Source organism: Panicum virgatum, chromosome 5N (genome assembly GCF_016808335.1).
Source record: "Panicum virgatum strain AP13 chromosome 5N, P.virgatum_v5, whole genome shotgun sequence".
NCBI classification, from domain to species: Eukaryota; Viridiplantae; Streptophyta; class Magnoliopsida; order Poales; family Poaceae; genus Panicum; species Panicum virgatum.
In genome coordinates this window covers 268,455-291,076 of record NC_053149.1, presented here as the reverse complement: position 1 = coordinate 291,076, position 22,622 = coordinate 268,455, and the positions used below count along the sequence as shown (strand labels likewise).

At 47.5% G+C, this 22,622-nt stretch overlaps 1 pseudogene; it reads left to right on the top strand.

The window, feature by feature from the left end:
• The first annotated feature begins 1,099 nt into the window (after positions 1 to 1,099).
• LOC120672740 lies at positions 1,100 to 22,622 on the top strand (annotated as a pseudogene).

Genomic DNA, 22,622 nt, shown 5'->3' with positions numbered 1-22,622 from the left:
CTAGGGACGTAGCCAGTGGCAGGGCAAGCCGGGCTCGAGCCTGCCCTACCGCTGTCGAACACGTGGAGCCCCACCTCAGCTCTGCCTTAATTTGTTAGCTATGGATGAAGGTGTAGGAGGGGCTACTAGAGGTAGAAGAAGACGACCTTCAGCCCTCCCTTTATTTCCTAGCTTCGTCCCTGATTAGGTCCCATTTAGAACTCATGAAGTTTTATACATGAATAATGCAACAAATTTCATAGGAACCTTTTTAATTTTATAGAAAGAAGTTAGGACGTAACAACAAAAAACTTTCCAATATCACAAAGGAGACCTTAATATATGAATCATTCGTTTTTCTTTTTTGAAATCCAATAAGGAAATGCACTCATGCAATGTCCGCACCTTTTGTGTGGGCTGTGTTTAGATCCACACCAAATTTTGGAGATTCCCTGTCACATCAAATCTTTTGCCTCATGCATGGAGCATCAAATGTAGGTAAACGAAATAACTTACAATTTGGATGTACTTTGCGAGACGAATCTTTTGGGCCTATTTAGCCCATGGTAGGACAACAGTTACCACAAACAAACGAAAATTGCTATAGTGCTATTTTTCAGCCACTTGCCAAATTTTGACAGCAACTAAACACAGCCTGACTGAATTCGAGACAGAGTTTAAGATTTCAGTTTTGACATTTTGCATTGGAACGCTAGCACATTTACAAAATGCACCTTTAAATTTTGGGCTATTAGAAAATGTGCTCAAGGCTTCTTTCCTCCCCAAGTCGAATCCCCCCATCTGAGCAAGACCCCCGCCGCGGCTAGCGCCGCAGCCGTCGACGCCGACCCTCTCCGGCAGCCGGTAAGTTCCCCTTCCGCCGCATTTCCCACTTCCTGAAAAGAAAGTCTCGCATGCATGAAGTACTAAATGAAATCTATCTGCAAAACCTTTTTAGGGATGGGGTGTAATTTTTTGCGACGAATCTAATGATGGTAATTAATTGATAATTTGCTACAGTGATGCTACAGTAACCATCCTCTAATCGCGCGGTCAAAGGCCTTATTAGATTCTTCAGGGTCACTAGCGCGAGGGTTCTGCAGTTGGTTTTGTAAAATGGATTTGTTTGATACCGTAATTAGCGGTCAAAATGTCACTATTCATTAGCACGCTACAAAACTAGCGCGAACCAAACAGGGCCCCTGTCTCGCGTACGCATCAATCCCTAACCTCACCTTCCCAATGCGCAGCTTGCGGCTTGTCCCTTCACCGCTCCCGGCGGCATGGACTGCGCAAAGGGGACGGCGGTGGCGAGCCTCTACGACGAGCTGATGGTGGAGATCCTCTCGTGCGTGCCCGTCAAGGACCTCCGCCGTTCCACGTGAGTGTCCAAACCCTGGCGTGACCTCATCACCGACCCCCTGAACCGTAAGAACCTGCCACAGACCCTGGAGGGCTTCTTCCACGGCAGCGCCGACGGGCATCACAGCTTCGGACATTTCACCAGCCTGTCGGGGACCGCAGAATCCGTGCCTCCAGTCAACCCTTCCTTCTCCTTCCTGATGGGAAAGCTGCCTGGGGTTGAGCACATGGTCCTCATGGATTCATGCAACGGGCTCCTGCTCTGCTGGGTTCTCGCCTTTCTTATCACCCAATCAAAATGCATACACGAAGGTTAAACAGGGTAGAGTGGCAGAGTTTCGGCCTCATACATGCACGTGCCCAGTACAGATTGGTTGGGGTATTTATACCCCTAACCTTTATAACATACTGACTATAATGCCCCTACCTGCCCAGAATATTCTACGAATATTCCGGACCGTAGGTCATTTTATACAGGTTGGAGTGTACAAGTTGTTTACCCTATCCGATTCGTAATCGAGACGCTACCCCGAAGCTTCGCAGTAACCTTCGGATCAGCGGTTGACCTTCGTTCGCCTCCCTGGACCTTCGGTAGCTTCTAGGGACCTTCGGGCAATGGGATCACCTTCGGGCCCCGTCAACCTTCGGCTTCTTTCGGAAACCTTCGGGCGCATCTTCTGACCTTCGGTCGAGTGGGTAACCTCCGGCTTTCAGTTACCTTCGGATCCTTCGGCTCCCGCCCTACAGTTTTGGTCAACCTCGGACGTCTGAGACGATGATCCCCAACAGTAGCCCCTCGCGCGCGAGGGCCGACTTCGACGGGCCGAACCCTCGAAGCCTCTATCACCTGCAACCAAAAAACGTCTCCCTCCGTCGGAGGTTGGGACGAGCCGAAGGTGACTTCTTTATACGTGTCGATTTTTTGTTGGGTGGAGTTTGGTATTCTTCTCGATTTTACCGTTGATGCAATTGTTCACTTTTACCTCCCTATATAAGGGGGGGTGAGGCGTCGCTTTCACGCCTTCTGCTTGTAGCGAAGCTCTGTCAATTTTTCGAGCTTGCCACGTGTAGTGTTGCGATTTGCCCGGAGCTTCTAGTTTTTTTTTTGCCTCTGCAGCTTGTATGTTTTTTTAGGGAATTTCACAGGTGTTTGGTGCTCTCGCAGGAATGGCTAGAGTGAAGATCACTGCAAAAGACGTCATCAAAGGTGCTGGTTCATCTGAGGAAAGGGATCACCTTTCAGAAGGGGAAGAAGATTTGTCAAACGTTGAAGCCGACCCTTTGGAATTGATGAAGAGGGAGAAGCCTGCGCCGGCTCTACGGTTTGGACCTTTGCTCATGTCTGCTGCTCTTATTGAGTCGTATGTTGAGCGAGGGTACTTTCTTGCAGGGGTTTGCTGCCCGTCCCAAGCTGAGGAGACGCCAGACCCCCAAGACGGGGAGTGCATAGTGTTTCGCGACTTCTCTGTCACTGGGCTTCGTTTTCCCCTTGATCCGATGGTTCCGGAGATACTTGATCGGTTTAAGGTGAAGATTCATCAGCTGACGCCAAATGCGTTTGTCCATCTTTCAAAATTTTTCTGGGCCGTGAAGTCTTTCAGGGGGCCTATCTCTATCGACACATTCTGCTGCCTTTATGAGCTCCATCCTCAAGGTCGGAAGGTTAGGTTCGCGGACGAGGATGATGCTTACAGTGCTCAGAGCAGATATTGCACCTTCGTGCCTCGAAGGCACAACAAATCATTGAAGATTGATCGTTTGGAGCTTTCATACTGCTAGAAGAATCGATGGGATGATGATTGGGCGTAATTTTGGTTTTATGCTAAAGTTGCGTTCCCTAGCGCCGAGGACTCGACAGAGGTCTCCTATCCTTTGGCCTCGAAGGTTAATCTGGTGGAGCATATTAGCCAGGCCGAGTTCCGAAGGTCCGGTTCTGGCTTCAAGGATTGCTTGGACGCGTTTTCGTCAGCCGCTGTGCTGATCGGAGGAAGAGATTTGATTGAGGAGTTTGTTTGCGTGAGGATTTGGCCTCTGTCTGTTGGTTGGGATTCCAATTCCTTCGTGAGGGTTAAGGTTCGTGCTTCGAAGGAAGCACTTCCCTTCCCGAAGCTTGATTTGGTGAAGCCGTCTAGTGAGACGGATGAAGCTATCGTGGCGGAGGTCGAGCAAAGAGCGGCAGAGCTGGCTGGACCGTACCTGTTGAAGGAGTATGATTCTTTTGTCGTTTGCTGTCCCGGGAGTTCCCGAGTGAATTGGTCTTTGGTGGTTATTGGTGTGAACTATTTGGACCAGGAGGAGCCTAAGAAGCCGAAGAAGAGGAGCAAGGGAGCTTCGAATGAAGAACCCGCCGCCAAGAAGAGGAAGATCTCTTCTGCGGACGCTGGCTCTTCGAAGGCTGCTCTGAAGGTTTTGGCGACGAAGCCGCCCCGCCCACCTCCGAAGGTCATATCGAAGAAAAAAGTTAATCGCCTGACTCGGTACCTTCGGGGCGTTGCTAGTAGTGAGTCTTTTCTGCGAGAGCTAGAGGAAACCGTGAGTTTTTCTCCCCTTCGTGGGGATTCTATGGAGCTTTATCTTGATCAATTTGGGTCTCTCCTTTCAGGCCCAGACCGTGTTGGAGATGTTGTTGTGAAGCTTCACCCGTCAAGTGGTGCGGGCCTGCGGAGTGTCAGCTTGCTGGATCTTGAGGACGAGGGGGCTACTATTGACCTTATTATGCCTACTCCTACTGTCGATACTGGGCTGACTCTTGTCCCAGCGAAGGTTGTCGCGAAGGCTGCAGATGCTGCGGTTGCAACCTTGAGCGTGCAACCTTCAAAGGTTTTAGAAAGTTCTGCCAGCGAGAAGACTGATGACGCTGCTACTGGAACCCGCGGAGGCGGCGTTAATGGACGAGGACGCACGTGATGATGGTCAACTCCGCTTCGACGAGCTAGGTGGGATTCTACTGTCTCGTCCTCTTGATTTTCAGGGTCCGGATATTGATCCTTATCTTCCTTGGGTTCGTGAAGTAGATGTTGCCACCATGATGGCGACGTTGAGCCACGAGATCGATTTTGGGTCTGCGGTGGTACCTCTATCTTCGCAGGATACCTCCTCGTCCGGGAAGGAGCAACAACTGGAGAAAGAGTTCTTTGATGTCGAAGGTATTCTTGTTTATTTTGGTGGAGTGTTCGTTGTTGATTTGTTTTAATGGTTGTGGGTTGTGCAGGTTTTCAGAAGGAGCTTGAGGCGTACGGTACTGGTGACCTTGGTCGTGTGGTTGCAGCAATGAACACGAAGGCTCTCGTGGCTGGGAGGGTGCTGTTGCGGAGGGCGAAGGCGGAGTCTGATAGGGTGCTCGAAGGTTCGGCTGAGAGGCTTAAGCTGGTGGTTGAAAATGAGCGCTTGAAGAAGGAGGTTGCCACACTTCAGAATCTTGATGATCTTCGTAGCAAACAAAATGATGAACCGGAAGAGAAGGTTAGATGTCAAGATATCGTGATTGCCAAGTTGCAGAAAGAGTTGGACTCGAGGGAGGCGACCATCGAGGGCTTGTGACAGGAAATTGTTAAGGGAGTTGACAGTGAGAAGAAGGCTAAAGGCCTTGCCATTCAACTTTCTGCTGAATGCTCCAAAAAGGATCAGTTAATTGCAAAATTGCAGGAGGAGGCCCGAGAAAACATGCAGTTGCTTAGTGATGCAAGTGACGAAATCAGTGAGAAAAGCAATGCCATTTTTGAGGCTTACAGAGATGCGCTCGCAACCTTTGGGGCTGAGCCCGAGCCTTTGGCGAAATCGAGTGGTCTGGCAGTTTCTGGTTTGCTGGATTGGATGGTGCAAGAGTTTGCCGTCCTTGGAAATATCCTGACAAATATTTCTGATAACTCGGCCGTTGTCTCGTGCGAGAACGTTTTTGCGTTGCTTGAGCACGAAGGTTGTTAGGACATGGGCAAGATCGTTGATCCCGGGTATCAACTCTTGGATCCTTCGGAGTTGGAGGCTTGTGCTGCCAAGGTCCAGTCTGTAAAGAAGTCTTTTTTGCGAAGGTTTTGGCTATCTGCTGGTCGCCAAGTTGTGCGTGACACAGCCCGCCAACGTCTTGAGGAGGTTAGGGTGTTACACTTTGGGTTTGCATTCTTTGTGTGCTAAACTTTCTAACTGTTCTTTTGCTGTGTAGTCCAAGCGAGCTCATGAGGCGGCCAAGGGAATCGTCAATGAAGGTGTAGGAGCTGGAGAGCTGGCGGGGGCGTCTGGTCGAGCTGAAAGTGACGATGAGGAAGACCCGAAGGTCTAGGAATATAGTCTTTATGAAATGAACTTGTTGTTTTGTGACGTGAATTCTGATGTAAATATTCCCACCCTGGCCAGGCGGTTGTGCCGGCAGGTCGAACAATTTCTGTGGCGCCGCTTCGAATTGGGCGTGACGGCATCGCCGCTCTTTGGTCTGATTGGGAGCAATTCAGCTTTGCGCATCCGGGCGCGAGCGTAGCTGAGTTTTTGTAAGCTAGCGGAGCTAGGAGTATTTGATCTGGCTGAGTGGTGTGCTTTGTTCGTATGATGATCTGTGATGAACTTTATGTAATGTTGGCCATGCCTAGTCTGGTGATGCTTAAACTTGGTGTAATTTCCGCATGCTTTCTAACTTGTCGTTGTGTTTTGGTTGGCCCATTGCTTGTATGCCTTGGGAAAACGTCTCCCCTTACTTAGCTCTTGCTGCCTCAAGTTGGGCGAAGGTTTTGGTCTTTGGCCTTGTATGTATGATCGTGTGCTTTGTTCGGAATGAGCAGGTTTTGGTTATGGAGAAAAAACGTCTCCCCCCACCTTGCTCATGCTGGTCGGAGCTGAGCGAAGGTTTTGGGGTTTCAGCTTTGTATGTATAATCGCATGCTTTAAGCAGCATGGGCATATTTTGTTTTTAAAAAAAAGGTCTCCCCCCACCTTGGACATGCTGGTTATAGCTGCGCGAAGGTTTTGGGGGTTCCGGCCTTGTATGTATTATCGCATGCTTTAAGCAGCATGGGCACATTTTATTTTTGTTAAAACGTCTCCCCCCACCTTGCTCATGCTGAGCTGAGCGAAGGTTTTGGGGTTTTAGCTTTGTATGTATAATCGCATGCTTTAAGCAGCATGGGCATATTTTGTTTTTGAAAAAACGTCTCCCCCACCTTAGACATGCTGGTTATAGCTGCGCGAAGGTTTTGGGGGTTCCAGCCTTGTATGTATTATCGCATGCTTTAAGCATTGGCACATTTTGTTTTTGAAAAAAAATGTCTCCCCCCCACCCCCCACCTTGGACATGCTGGTTATAGCTGCGCGAAGGTTTCGTAGTTTTTGCTGTTAGGTCGACGGACCATGCACTTTAGTTTTTAGGGCGAAGGTATTTTGGCTTTGACTTTTGGTCAACAGCCCCTTACCTTTTCGTGCTTGTTGCACTTTAGTTTTAGGGCGAAGGTGTTTTGACTTCGACATTCGGTCAACAGTCCCTTACCTTTTTGTGCTTGTTGCACTTTAGTTTTGTGGCGAAGGTGTTTTGGCTTCGACATTTGGCCGACAGCCCCTTGCCTTTTTGTGCTTGTTGCACTTTAGTTTTAGGGCGAAGGTATTTTGGCTTCGACATTTGGTCGACAGCCCCTTGCATTTTTTGTTCTTGTTGCACTTTAGTTTTGTGGCAAAGGTGTTTTGGCTTCGACATTTGGTCGACAGCCCCTTGCCTTTTTGTGCTTGTTGCACTTTAGTTTTATGGCGAAGGTGTTTTGGCTTTGACATTTGGTCGACAGCCCCTTGCCTTTTTGTGTTTGTTGCACTTTAGTTTTATGGCGAAGGTGTTTTGGCTATTTTTGGCGAAATGGGTAGTTCTTGAGAAAACGTCTCCCCCCACCTTGCCCGTGTTGCTGGGAGCGAGGGTTTTGGTCCCTTTGGATAAGTATGTTGGGCTCGTGCGGGAAGTGAGACTAGCTGACATAGTTTTACAAATTGCATCGAGCGACGGTCAAAGTTTGCAGCTTTAATGTTGCTTCGGCTGTCGAGAGCTTCGGATATAGGAGAAATTATTTTCATTCATAATGATGAAATTTACAAAGGGTCCGCCTCGTTAAAAACCTCACCTCCTTAGTGGAGTCCCCTTTGTGAGGAAAAGAGTACGACCCGAAGGTTCAAAAATGAAAAAAGGAAACTGAAAGCACCTAATGGGTCTGGTCCTGCTTATAGCTTCGCAGTCCAGCCCGTTTTACATTTTGCTAGATATAGTACTTTTTGAGGCTGTCCACATTCCATGAATACGGCAGTTCGTTGCCTTCGGAGTCTGCCAGATGGTATGACCCGGGCCTTTTGTTTGAGATAACGAGGTATGGGTCGTCCCACTTTGGCTCCATTTTTCCTACGTTTTCTGCGTTTGGCTTGCGCTTGAGGACCCAGTCTCCCACATAGATGTTCTTCTTGACCACCATCTTGTCCCTCCATTTGGTGGTTTCTTTCTGGTATTTGCTCAGATTGGAGGCTCCTTGTAAGATGTCAAGCTCTATTAGATCTGAGTCGTCCGGAGGGTCATTACCTTCGGGTGCGAAGGTTGCTCTTAGGCTTTGGTTTTTTAGTTCTTCTGGACTCATGGCTTCGGCACCATACAGTAATCTGAATGGAGTAAATTTGGTGGTTCTCGTTTCAGACGTGTTGTGTGACCAAACGACCTTCAGGAGTTCATCAACCCATTTACCTTTTTTCTGATCAAAGAGGCATTTTTTGATGCCAGTGAAGATGACGCCATTGGTGCGCTCCACAGCCCCCGTTGGATTGGGGGTGATAGACTGAAGAGAACATGAGTTTGGTTCCGATGCTTCGGCAGAATTCTTTAAATAGCTGTGAGTCAAACTATTTGCCATTGTTTACCGTGAGCTCCTTCGGTACCCCGAACCTGCATATGATGTTCTGCCAAAAGAATTTTCGAACTGCCTCGGAGGTAATTTTTATCATGGGTTTAGCTTCGACCCATTTGGTGAAGTATTCCACGGCAACCACTGCATATTTGTAATTTCCTTGAGCAGTGGGCAGGGGGCCTATGAGGCCCATTCCCCACCGTTGGAGAGGCCAGGCAGGGGCTATCAGCTGTAAGGGCTCCGAAGGTTTGTTGGATTTTGGGCCTAGCTTTTGGCAAGCTTCGCAATTTTTTACTACTTTCTGTGCATCTTTTAGTGCTGATGGCCAGAAAAAACCCTGCCTGAAAGCTTTTGTTGCGAGGGGTCTGATGTCTATGTGGAATCCGTAGATGCCGGAGTGAATCTCATTAAGGAGTTCGACGCCCTGGGCAACTGGGATGCATTTGAGCCATGGGGTTACTACTCCTGACTTGTATAGCTCGTCTTGTGAGATCACGTAGCCTCTTGCTCTTTGGGAGAGCCTTTTCTCTTCTGCTTTGTCGGAAGGTTCGTAGTGTCCCCAAAGGTATGCCATTATCGGCGCCTTCCAATCTTCGCTGAAGATCGCGTTGATTCTACTTTCCTTTTTTGCTCTGGTCGAAGGTGTAGAGATTTCCTCGAAGAAAACATCTGGTGGGAGTTGCTGCTTTCTAGCGGCTGCTTTTGCGGGCCTGTCAGCTTCGTTCGTTCTGGGCATGGGGGATGTGGATGATTGTGAAGCCCCTGAAGTGTTTCTCCATTGCCCTTACAGCTTCCAGGTATTGGATGAGTTCGGGTTTCTTGGCTTCGGATTCTTTTTCTATATGGTCTGCTATGACCTTCGAGTCTGTTTTGATGAGACAATTTTGGTGCCCGAGTGCCTTCATCTTGCAAAGCCCAAGTAAAAGAGCTTCATATTCTGTTGTATTGTTTGTTGATGGTGCTGACTGGTCAAAGCTGAGACGGGCAGCGTATCTTATTTTTACTCCCGAAGGTGATTCGAGGATTGCTGCAATACTGACTCCTTCGTTCTGCCAAGCTCCGTCACAGTGAATTGTCCAGGTTTCAGTGGGCTCTTCTTCCTGAGCTTCGGGGGACGTCCAGTCTACTATGAAGTCGGCCAGGACCTGGGATTTGATTGTTGTTCGCTTTTCAAAGTCGACTACTAGCTCTGACAATTCTGAAGCTCATTTGGCTATTCTTGGCGAAGCTTCTCTGTTATGTAGCAGGTCGTGTAGAGGTTGATCAGAGATGGCTATGATTCTGTGGGCCTCGAAGTAGTGGCGAAGCTTGCGGGAGGCCATGATGACCGCATAGGCTATTTTTTCAAGTTCTGAATAATGCAACTTGGATCCTGCTAGAGCTTCGGACGCGAAGTAGACTGGGAATTGTTTGCGAGTGCCATCTGTGTCTCTCTCGACGACTAATGTGGCGCTAATAGCTTTTTGAGAAGTAAAAGTGTATAACAGGAGTGTCTCCCTCGAGTCTGGAGAGGTTAGTTTGGTCATGTTTTGGAGGTATTCTTTAAGGGAATTGAAGGTTTCTCTTTGTTGTTCGCCCCATTCAAATTTCTGAGAGCTTCGGAGCACCTTAAAGAATGGCAAGCTTCGGTCTGCTGAGCGTGGGATAAATTTGTTTAGGGCGGCGATTCTGCCCGTGAGCTTTTGTACATCCCTTATTGTCTCCGGCTCTTCCATGTTACAAAGAGCTGCAATTTTGTCTGGGTTTGCTTCGATGCCTTTGGTTGAGACCAGGCATCCTAGGATCTTTCCCTTGTGTACCCCAAAAATACATTTTTCGGGGTTGAGGCTCAAGTTTGCTTTCCGGAGGTTGGAAGGTTTCTGCCAGGTCTGAGATGTGATCTTGCCGTGCGGCGCTGATGACGACGATGTCGTCGACATAGGCTAGGATGTTCCTTTTTAGCTGTGGCTCCAGGACTTTGGAGGTCATCCTTGAAAATGATTGGCCGGCATTTTTGAGACCTTCGGGCATTCTTACGAAACAGTAAGTGCCGAAGGGGGATATAAAACTTGTTTTCTCTTCGTCTTCGGTTCTCATCCAAATCTGATGGTACCCTGAGAAGTAGTCCAAAAGTGACATTAGCTGACTGTTTGCAGCTTCGTCAACGATTTTGTCAATTCGTGGGAGAGGGAAATCATCTTTTGGGCAAGCTTTGTTCAAGTCAGTAAAGTCTATGCACATTCTCCATTTGTCGTTCTTCTTCTTGACAGGCACTGTGTTGGCGAGCCAAGTTGGATACTTGACTTCGTGGATAACTGTCGCGCCCAGTAGGCGCTGTACCTCCACTTTGACAGCAGCAGCCTTTTCGTCGGACATCTTCCGGGGCTTTTGCTTTTTTGGCTTGATGCCAGGTTTGAAGTCGAGGCGATGCTCAACTATGTCTCTGCTGACCCCCTGAAGGTCACCTGCTGACCATGCGAACACGTCTTTGTTCTTGTTTAGAAAGTCGAGTAGTTCTTTTTCTTCTTCTGCGGATAGTTGTTGTATTTCTTAGCGTCATCACTAGGAGTGGTTAGTTCCTAGCAACGGCGCCTCGAAGATGTCGTGTGGTATGTCTTAACGTTTACAGAAGGATCTGCAAGCACACGGATATACCGTTGTAGAATTTCACCCGGAAGTATTCAGGGTATCGTTATTTATATTTTCCCAAGGGATGGCTAGGTTGTGTAAAGTGTATTTACTTAGTTGCATAACCATGACACGTATGAGCAAGATGAAGACCACTGACTATACAGGGGTAAGTGATATATAATAAGGATAATCAAGGGTAATGTGACACACACAGAACAGCCAACTCTCATGAATAAAGAATAAACAAGCAATCCTAAGGTTAGTGGGAGCATAGGCAAAGATTCCTGTTATACTAATCATGTTAGCGGATAAGTTACGTTAGCTGCGTTGCTTAGAGCTGCAGGTGCCGGGAAATTAGGGACATCGGGGAGAATGACCCGCACTGGAGAACATCCAGTCCTGTTTCATCTTTGCATGAACTCCTACACCGTACCCGAACGTCGGGGAGTACACTAACCGAGAAGCAGCTTCCCGGCGGACCGACAGGGAAGTCACCACCTGCAGTCTACCCCACTCACACCGTGGAGCACCGTCATATCCGAATGATCCCGCATACCCGGGCACCATGCCCGCATATGAGGTCACTACCCTAGCACCCCCGGGTCCCCCACCCTTCGGATGGACAGGTAAGATGCTAAGGCAAGCCCAAAAGCACAACGAACCGATATCCTTACCCAGATCATCTGGTCTAAGCATGCAACTACTATAACTTGATAAAGCACAGCTCAAGGCTAAACAAGCTACGAACATAGCAAGATAACCAAGAACGAACTCTGAATGATTAGCATAAAGAAAGTCGGAATACAAAGCCATACCAGAGGCCGAGGATTGCTCACCGACCCCGAGGACGACTGGATTCGCTAAGAGATGAAGTACTAGCCTAGCTCCACTACCCTAAGGAGTACAAGTCACAAGAGAGTGTAGAGAGAGAGGCTTCCAAGTGGTGTGTGAGAGAGTGGTGGGAGGCCCCTTTTATAGCTTGAGAGGTCAGTTCCCGCCATCTCTATATATGGAAACATGCCAAACCGTCATTGAGAGGATAGGATCAGTCTTCCCGCCAAAACTCAGCGGGAAAACTTTCCATAGGGGGTCGGCCGACCCCCCTTTGGCGCCACTGGCCACCGTCCTTCTCTGGTACACTGACTGGTGGGTCCTAATGTCAGGTGCTCGGTGCCAGGGCTTGGTTGGTCGGTTTGGTCTGGTTTGTGGGCCTCCTTTGCTCATGTTACGCAGGATATGATCGTCTATGTCTTCTGTCTGCGTATTCGTCGTGTTTTCGTCTTATTCCGGACTTGTGCTCCTGAAATCATAAATTCTTGAAAACAACTGTGGAGCTAGGTTAGTGATATAAATATGCGAGTAAGAGGTATAGTTTTTCTTCTTAAATGAGTATAGTTGACGGTCATATTTCGCACTTAACGACCGTCAACAATAGTGTTGCACTTATTGTTTCAACCTTATCCGGGAGGTGCTTGTCAAGGGGTACTCTTTTGACTTCGCACCCTTCGTTGAAGGTTACTCTCTCTTTGTTGGCCTTTTCGGAGGTTGTTGTCTTTTTAGCTTCGAGGACATGTACGTTTCTTTGCCCTGGGGCTACCCCTCGCTCAATGTCTCTGGCGAGCTGCTGATTGTCACGCACGATGATATTGCCTCTTGATGCCGGCATTTTCATGCACAGGTACAGTTGGTGTACGACTGCTTCGAATTTGTTGATTAGTCCTCGGCCGAAGATGGCGAAGTAGGGGTAGTTCATCTCGACGACGTCAAAAGTGATATGTTCTGTTCTTGGGTTGATGGTGTCACCGAAGGATACAGGGAGTGAAATTTTTCCGAGGGCCTCAACCCTTTTCCCTCCGAACCCAATTAAAGGGATTTCGGCTGGATGGAGGAGGTTTCTATCTATGTTCATTCTGTCGAAGGTGCTTGAGAAAATGATATCTGCAGAGCTGCCAGTGTCAACTAGTATTTTCCCGATGGTCCAGCCTTGGATGTTTGCCTCGATCACCATTGCATCAGTGTGCGGGTAGCTGTTGAGGCTCATGTCCTCCTCTGAGAAGGTTATCGGCATGTGGGACCAAGGTGTTTTCTTTGCCGGGCCGTAAACTAGGATGCTTTGACTTGTCTGAAGTAATCTCTGTGTTGCCTCTTATTTTGGAATTCGAGGGTGGAACCTCCGGATATTGGCATAATCATGCCGAAGGATGGAAGTGCAGCTGTTTGGGGAGTTTGGGAGCCTTGAGGCTCTTGCTTTGGGGGTGGGCCTGGAGGTGGTGGAGGTAATTCTTCCTGAGCTTGCTGTTGGCTCGAAGGTGGAGGTAAGGAGAGCGATTTGGGGTAAGTTGGTGGCTGAGGGGCCAATTGTTTGGGTATGGATTGTAGGTGAAGGCGGGCATGGGTTGAAAGGTTGGATTGTATAGTGTGGGTGGTGGCGGGAACGGCGGCGCCGAAGGTCCTGACCACGCAGTATGGCTGACCAGTTTTGCCTTTTTCTCTTCTTCCATTCGCTCTAGTGTTCTCTTCTTCTCGGGGCAGAAATTAGTTGTTTGATCCGACTCGTTACCATGAAAATGGCAGAAATTTTTTTTCGATCCCTACGAAGGTCCGCGACCTTTTCCACGACCGCGCCCGCAACCTCGACCCTTATGCCCTGAATAATTGCAGCCTTGGTTGTTGTGTTGACTTTCGCGGGATTTATTTGGGGGAGTCATGAATGGGTCCTGACCTTGTTCAGGTCTGTTTTCTTGCGAAGGTTCCACGGGGAAAACGAACTGCGGGTTTTTGTTCTGGTAATTCCAGTTTTGTTTTTCAGCCTGCCTCATTATCCTTCGTTGTTCGACTCTCCGTTTGTGATCTACATCTGACCTGGCGTATTTTTCTGCTTCTGCATATAGGTCACTAAGTGTTCTGGGTGGCTCCCTAGACAGGTGCGAGGCTAGCTATCCAGGTAGTAAGCCGGCGATGCACTTGACGATTGCATCTCTTTCTGGGAAGTTTGGAATCAGAGCCTTTTTCTGGATGAACCTTCAGAAGTAATCATAAAGTGGTTCTTTGTCTCCTTGCAGACACTGGAAGTTTTCTATGGTGTTCGGGTCGAGTCGCCCGAAGCCTTGGAAGTCCTACCTGTCGCTTTTAGCTGAGGTCAGCTTGTAATGGAGCCCGAGGGTTTGTGGGAGTACCAGTTAGCTACTGGACCTTCGCATGCCATGATGAAGGATTTTGCCATGATAGGGCTGTCACCACCAGCCGAAGCTATTGTGGCTTCCTAGGCCATGATGAACTGGGTGGGGTCTTCCGAACCGTTGTACCTGGGGAGTTGTGTTGGTTTGTAGCCCAGTGGCCACGGTGTGTGCTGCAAGGCTGCAGACAGTGGCGAGTTTGAGTCATATGTGCCAGCCGAAGGTGGGACGTAGTGGTCTTGGTGGGTATGAATGGTCCAAATGTTATGGATCTCGTTCTGATGGGGGGCCCATCGGAGGTTGCTATTCATGATTGGACTGAGTAATTGCACATTCTTGTTGCATTTTATCAATTTCTGCTTGTATGGCTGCTACTTTGCGCTTGGCCTTCGGCCAGTTGGTTTGCTCGCTGCAGCGTGTTTTGCTGCGTGGCCAGCTGCTTGGCGATGATGTCTTTTTGACTCTCCAAGGCCCGGAGCTGGAGGCTCACGGCGGTGAGCTCATCTTGGTTGGACCCCGAAGGTTCTGTAACTTTGGGTGCTCCATTGGGTGGTTGGTTGTCTTGTGATAAGGGTTGTGTGGAAAGGTGTTCCTAGGAGGTTTGAGAATCATTTTGGTTGTCATCCGCGGGAGGGTCTGTGGGCTTCCTCTTGTGTGGTGCCATCGGGGGTTGGTTTTCGAGCTGGGAACACGGTGGGCGTCCTTGTTGGGTTCTCGGTTTTCTTATCACCCAATCAAAATGCATACACGAAGGTTAAACAGGGTAGAGTGGCAGAGTTTCACCCTCATACATGCACGTGTCCAGTACAGATTGGTTAGGGTTACATAATGACTATAATGCCCCTACCTGCCCGGAATATTCTGCGAATATTCTGAGGCGTAGGTCATTTCATACAGGTTGGAGTGTACAAGTTGTTTACCCTATCCGATTCGTAATCGAGACGCTACCCCAAAGCTTCGCGGTAACCTTCGGATCAGCGGTTAACCTTCGTTCGCCTCCCTGGACCTTCGGTAGCTTCCAAGGACCTTCGGGCAACGGGATCACCTTCGGGCCCCGTCAACCTTCGGCTTCTTCCGGAAACCTTCGGGCGCATCTTCTAACCTTCGGTCGAGAAGGTAACCTCCGGGCTTTCAGTTACCTTCGGATCCTTCGGCTCCCGTCCTACAGTTTCGGGCAATCTCCGGCGTCTGAGACGATGATCCCCAACATGCTCTTTGGGTGCACCCGGGAGGACAAGTTCGGGTACATCGTGTGCAACCCTGCGACCGAGGAATTGGTGACTCTGCCCGCCAGTTCCAGTTCTTGTCCTCTCCCACCTCCAATGGAAGAGAGCTATTATATCACTGTCTATGATGGGGTGGACGAAAGATATGCGCATACCTTTCTGATGTTTGACTCTGCTGTCTCCTCGCACTTCCACTTGGTCCAGATCTGGGACAATTTCTCAATGATGAAGGTGGAAACGGTGCACTCCTACTCGTCTGAAACTAGGGCATGGAGTGACAGGTCAAGCAAATGGAAGCAAGGTGAATGGGGACTGCAGGGTCAAGCCATAATCAAATTCACAAATGGCAGGGCTTTGATCAATGGTCTACTGCATTTTATTGTCTACGATGTTCAGGAAAAGGAGGATCTGATAGTTGTAGTGGATGGGGAAGGGAAAACTTGTAGGATCATCCGCTGGCATGGTAAGGATGTGGCGACAATTGCTTTTATTGGTCAATCCCAAGACCATCTGCAATGCATAGGTGTGAATGTGCAATCACAACAAGGCTCCAATATGCACTACATGTGTTGGAGTAATGGGCTTGGCCCATTCATTCTAAAACATTAAAAGAATTTAAAGCCCACTATTAATGCTAGGGAATCAATGCTTAATTCCGTACCGGGAATTGAGGAGGATCTCAACCGACTTAAAAGGTGGACTTCGTGTACACCACTTGTGAAGCCGGTAAGAGGAGGACGGTGAATCACACGCGCGCGCGCTCGCTCGCCTCGCCGGGCCGGGCCGGGCCGTGGCCGTGGCCGAGGCCGAGGCGAGGCGCGGCGCGGCGCGCGTGCGCGGCCGGACGTGACGTGCCGGACGTGACGTGCAGGTGCGGTGCGGTGCGGTGCGGTGCGGCGTGGCGCGGACCTAAATGACTCTGATGGTGTCCAGGTTCAACGATCCTGAGCATCTGAGTCACTATATAAGGAGTGCCATTCCCCTCATCCATTCTGCACCAGAGCACTGAGGCAACTCGGCTCCTCTCTTCTCCCTCTCCAGTTGCAACAACTGAGTTCCCCAACGCTAATTTCTGCGCGCACAGAATTAGCGTGAGCAGGCCTCCGAAACCTTGCTCGCCTTGAGATCCTGCACGGGATAGGCGGGCAATCAGGTTTTTGGGTAACGCTTTAGCGTGACTGCTCAAAAATACTAAGGCTTTGCCCGATTGTACGACTACTTCCTGGTGGACGAGCCGAACGACTACGTCGACTACATTCTGGTGGCCGAACGACTACGTCGACTACATCTTGGTGACCGTTCGCGGGACTGCACTGCGAACTTCTTCCTGCACCGATTTAGTTCGACTACTTCGACTGAGGCCAACCGAGTAGATGTCTACTCCAGTTGGTAACAGCGCAGCCAATGCCTCCGGCAACGGCCCCGCTTCAGGGTACTCCCTAAAACTTTGGTTATTTATATTGTTTATGCTTATATGTGTGATAAGTATAAACATGTTCACATGTTTTATTTTACTCCTTAAAGTCATAGAAATATTGTTAGTTTATACATTTAATTTTGGAATTAAAATATACCGAAAATTGCCTAGATATCTAACAATCCAAAAACCTGATTGTGTTAATAGGCTTTCGGTATCTAGCTTTGCTGCATCAATCAAACCATCACCTTTTGATGGTTCAAATTACAAACGTTGGCAAGAGCGGCTTATACTGTGGTTAACACTATCGAGAGTGATCCATGTGAAAGAGGGTAAGCCTGAACAATTCTCTCCAGAGGAAGGGAGTGCGTTCGATGAGGCTGATATCCTCTTTCGAGGCTTGATCATTAGTGTTCTCAGTGATAACCTGGTGGATTCTTATATCCGGCTGCCAACTGGCAAAGCATTGTGGGATGCTCTTGAGGCTCAATATGGAGTATCTGACGCCGGGAGTGAGTTGTATATCATGGAGCAGTTCCTTGAGTACAGGATGGTCGAAGACCGTTCTGTAGTGGAACAGGCTCATGAAATACATACTCTGGCAAAAGATCTCAAAAATTGCAGCAAAGAGTCCCCATGTGTGTTACCCAATAAGTTTGTGGCTGGAGGTATAATCTCTAAGCTTCCACCTTCTTGGAGGGACTTTGCTACTTCTCTAAAACACAAGAGACAGGAGTTCACAATAGATGGACTCATAGGGACTCTTGATGTTGAGGAGAAGGCGAGAGCAAAGGACATACGTGGGAAAGAAGTTGTTGGTGCTTCAAGTAGCCAATCTTGTTCAGAAGAACAACTCCCACAAGAACAAGAAAAAGCCACCTGCAGAACCAACCAAAGACTAAGAAGACAACCACTTTTAAGAAGAAGAAGAAGACGGGAGCTTGCTATGTGTGCGCTAGTACGGATCACTTTGCTGCAAAGTGTCCGAACCGCAAAGGCAACGACTCCGCCAACATGGTTATTAGCGAGCCTGGAGGAACATCGGGGTACGGTAATTTATTACCTACTGTTCTTTCAGTCTTTGGTTCACCCGAGTGGTGGGTTGACACTGGTGCTAATATTCATGTTTGTGCTGATGCTTCTTTGTTCTCTTCTTACCAGACCGGCGGGACTTCCTCCTTGCTGATGGGGAACGGATCACATGCGCGTGTTCTTGGTGTTGGTACGGTAAATCTGAAGTTTACTTCGGGGAAGACCGTGCAGCTGAAGAACGTACAGCATGTCCCCACCATCAAGAAGAATTTAGTCAGCGGCTCTCTACTGTGTAGAGATGGTTTCAAATTAGTCTTTGAGTCCAATAAATGTATCTTGTCTAAGTTTGGTACTTTTGTTGGAAAAGGTTATGAAAGCGGAGGCTTGTTCCGTCTTTCTTTGTCAGATGTTTGTAATAAAATTGCATACAATGTTATTAACGTTGATGAAACAAATGTTTGGCATTCGAGGCTTTGTCACGTTAATTTTGGTTGTATGATGCGCTTAGCTAATTTGAGCTTAATTCCAAAGTTCACTTTTGTCAAAAATTCTAAGTGTCATGTATGTGTTGAATCAAAACAAACTCGTAAGCCTCATAAGACCGCGGAGGCAAGGAGCTTGGCACCCTTAGAATTAATTCATTCCGATTTGTGCGAAATGAATGGAGTGTTGACAAAAGGTGGTAAAAAATATTTCATGACTTTGATTGATGATAGTACTAGATTTTGTTACATCTATTTGTTGAAGTCAAAAGATGAAGCTTTATACTACTTTAAAATCTATAAAGCTGAAGTAGAAAACCAACTTGAGAGAAAGATCAAAAGAGTTAGGTCAGATCGTGGTGGCGAGTATTTCTCAAATTTATTTACTTTATTCTGCGAGGAACATGGTATTATTCATGAGAGGACGCCTCCCTATTCACCTCAGTCAAATGGGGTTGCCGAAAGAAAGAACCGCACTCTAACGGATTTGGTTAACGCCATGTTAGATACAGCAGGGCTTTCCAAGGAATGGTGGGGTGAGGCTATATTGACTGCATGTCATGTCCTAAATCGTGTTCCTACAAAGAATAAAGAGATAACTCCATTCGAGGAATGGGAGAAGAAAAGGCCAACACTGTCATACTTACGTACATGGGGTTGTTTGGCAAAAGTGAGTGTGCCAATAACCAAGAAACGTAAGCTTGGACCTAAAACTGTGGATTGTATCTTTCTAGGTTATGCTATTCACAGCGTTGGATATAGATTTTTAATAGTGAAATCTGGAGTACCTGACATGCATGTTGGTACTATAATGGAGTCCAGAGATGCTACATTTTTTGAAAACATTTTTCCCATGAGAGATGAAACAAGTTCATCTAGACAAGAGTTCATCGAGGATGATGGCTCTGCTGAGCCGATAGAACACAATGAACATACACTTGTAGAAAATCCTGAGGAGAATAACAATGATGCTCCGAGAAAGAGCAAGAGACAAAGGACTGTAAAGTCTTTTGGTGATGATTTCATTGTATACCTCATAGATGATACACCCAGAACCATTGAAGAGGCATATTCATCTCCTGATGCTGACTATTGGAAGGAAGCAGTAAGGAGTGAGATGGATTCTATTATGTCTAATGGAACCTGGGAGGTCGTTGAACGTCCTTATGGATGTAAACCGGTTGGATGCAAGTGGGTGTTCAAGAAAAAGCTTAGGCCAGATGGTACTATTGAAAAGTACAAGGCTAGGCTTGTGGCCAAGGGTTATACCCAAAAAGAAGGAGAAGATTTCTTTGACACTTATTCACCAGTTGCCCTGATTGACCACAATTCGGGTGTTACTTTCCCTGGCAGCCTCTTATGGTCTTCTCGTTCATCAGATGGACGTTAAGACGGCTTTCCTCAATGGAGAGTTAGAAGAGGAGATCTATATGGATCAGCCGGATGGGTTTGTATCAAAGGGTCAAGAAGGAATGGTTTGTAAGTTGTTAAAATCTTTATATGGTCTCAAGCAAGCGCCTAAGCAGTGGCATGAAAAGTTTGATAGAACTTTGACCTCTGCCGGCTTTGTTGTGAACGAAGCTGACAGATGTGTGTACTATCGCTATGGTGGGGCTGATGGAGTGATTTTGTGTTTGTATGTGGATGACATACTGATCTTTGGCACTAGCCTTAATGTGATTAAGGAAGTCAAAGAGTTTTTATCTCAAAATTTTGAGATGAAGGATCTGGGAGAAGCTGATGTTATCCTTAATATAAAACTGGTAAAAGAGATCAATGGTGAGGTGATTCTTACACAGTCTCACTATGTGGAGAAGGTGTTAAGTCGCTTTGGTTATAGCGACTATAAACCTGTCTCAACACCATATGATGCCAGTTTAATTCTTAGAAAGAACAAAAGGATAATGCGAGATCAGCTGAGATATTCTCAGATCATTGGTTCATTAATGTATTTAGCGAGCGCTACAAGACCTGACATCTCGTTTGCTGTAAGCAAACTGAGCCGGTTTGTTTCAAACCCGGGAGATGATCATTGGAAGGCTCTTGAAAGAGTAATGCGCTATCTGAAGGGGACAATGAACTATGGAATTCACTACACCGGGTACCCAAGGGTACTAGAAGGGTATAGTGATTCAAATTGGATTTCTGATGCTGATGAGATAAAGGCCACAAGTGGATATGTGTTTACACTTGGTGGTGGAGCTGTTTTCTGGAAGTCTTGCAAGCAGACCATCTTAACGAGGTCAACTATGGAAGCAGAACTCACAGCATTAGATACCGCCACTGTTGAGGCTGAGTGGCTTCGTGAGCTCCTTATGGACTTGCCGATAGTTGAAAAAACCGTTACCGGCAATCCTAATGAACTGTGATAATCAAACGGTAATTGTCAAGGTGAATAGTTCTAAGGATAACATGAAGTCATCTAGACATGTGAAAAGGCGGTTGAAATCTGTCAGAAAATTGAGAAACTCCGGAGTTATAGCCCTGGACTATGTTCAGACGGCTAAAAATCTGGCAGATCAGTTTACAAAGGGTCTTTCACGAAATGTGATAGACAATGCATCTATGGAATTGGGCTTGAGACCCACGTGAGTCATTCTATAGTGGAAACCTTGTCCTATGTGATCGGAGATCCCGTGAATTAGGATGGTGAAACAAACTAAAGTCTGACTGTGAGAAGAGAACCTTTGTGAAAAGGGCTCATTCCGTGTATAAGGTGCATTTCTCTTCTAATCTGTATGGCAGGTTGGTCTATACCTTAATGTGTGCCAGGTGGTTTTTTTTTAAACAAATGAGTTGTTTTCTTGAAACAAAGATGTTGTCCTACAGAACATCTGAAAGGAACACACCTATATGAGTTTGACCACTGGTCATGGTCTATGAGAATTGGGTATTCTCTAGAAACTCATGAAGGGCCTGGAGTATGACTTATAAGCTCCAAACCGCGGGGATGCTTATGCAGCCTAGTACCAGTGTAGGGCTCTGGTCAAACTTGTTTGCACAAAACTGGCAATTCAAGGCATAGTCCATTGCACAGTTGTGAATAAGTGTAGCCTTTGTCCTAGATGGAAGTTCAACTTAACAGTCTCTGTCGAATACTGGTATATCAATGAGGGAATGAGGGTATTTCTAGTGTGGCTTGAATTTCTTGGTGGGGATTGTTGGAGTAATGGGCTTGGCCCATTCATTCTAAAACATTAAAAGAATTTAAAGCCCACTATTAATGCTAGGGAATCAATGCTTAATTCCGTACCGGGAATTGAGGAGGATCTCAACCGACTTAAAAGGTGGACTTCGTGTACACCACTTGTGAAGTCGGTAAGAGGAGGACGGTGAACCACACACGCGCGCGCTCGCTCGCCTCGCCGAGCCGAGCCGGGCCGGGCCGCGGCGCGGCGCGGCGCGATGTGATGGCTATTTTGCCGTTGACAGCAATTAATTGTGCGATTAAATGTGCAATTAAATCTGTAATTAATGGCCATAACCGCATCACCTAAATGACTCTGATGGTGTCCAGGTTCAACGATCCTGAGCACCTGAGTCACTATATAAGGAGTGCCATTCCCCTCATCCATTCTGCACCAGAGCACTGAGGCAACTCGGCTCCTCTCTTCTCCCTCTCCAGTTGCAACAACTGAGTTCCCCAACGCTAATTTCTGCGCGCACAGAATTAGCGTGAGCAGGCCTCCGAAACCTTGCTCGCCTTGAGATCCTGCACGGGATAGGCGGGCAATCAGGTTTTTGGGTAACGCTTTAGCGTGACTGCTCAAAAATATTAAGACTTTGCCCGATTGTACGACTACTTCCTGGTGGACGAGCCGAACGACTACGTCGACTACATTCTGGTGGCCGAACGACTACGTCGACTACATCTTGGTGACCGTTCGCGGGACTGCACTGCGAACTTCTTCCTGCACCGATTTAGTTCGACTACTTCAACTGAGGCCAACCGAGTAGATGTCTACTCCAGTTGGTAACAGCGCAGCCAATGCCTCCGGCAACGGCCCCGCTTCAGGGTACTCCCTGAAACTTTGGTTATTTATATTGTTTATGCTTATATGTGTGATAAGTATAAACATGTTCACATGTTTTATTTTACTCCTTAAAGTCATAGAAATATTGTTAGTTTATACATTTAATTTTGGAATTAAAATATACCGAAAATTGCCTAGATATCTAACAACATGCAGATGTCAGTTTGGGTTCTTGAGGACTATGATACACAAGAATGGATCCTGAAGCACAATGTGAGCTCTTCTCAGTTCTTTGGATTCCTGAGTCGCATAGTTGAAGACTTCGATATTGTGGCCATTCATCCAGATCACAATTCGATAATCCTTGTTCAGCACTGGGACCAGAAACTGGTATCATATAACATAGATAGTAAGGAACTGCGTGCTCTCTGCACTCTAGGAAAGGGCTATCTGTTACTTACCCCATATGTTCCCTGTTTCAAGGAGTCATCGGTTCTTGCCACCAAGGATTGA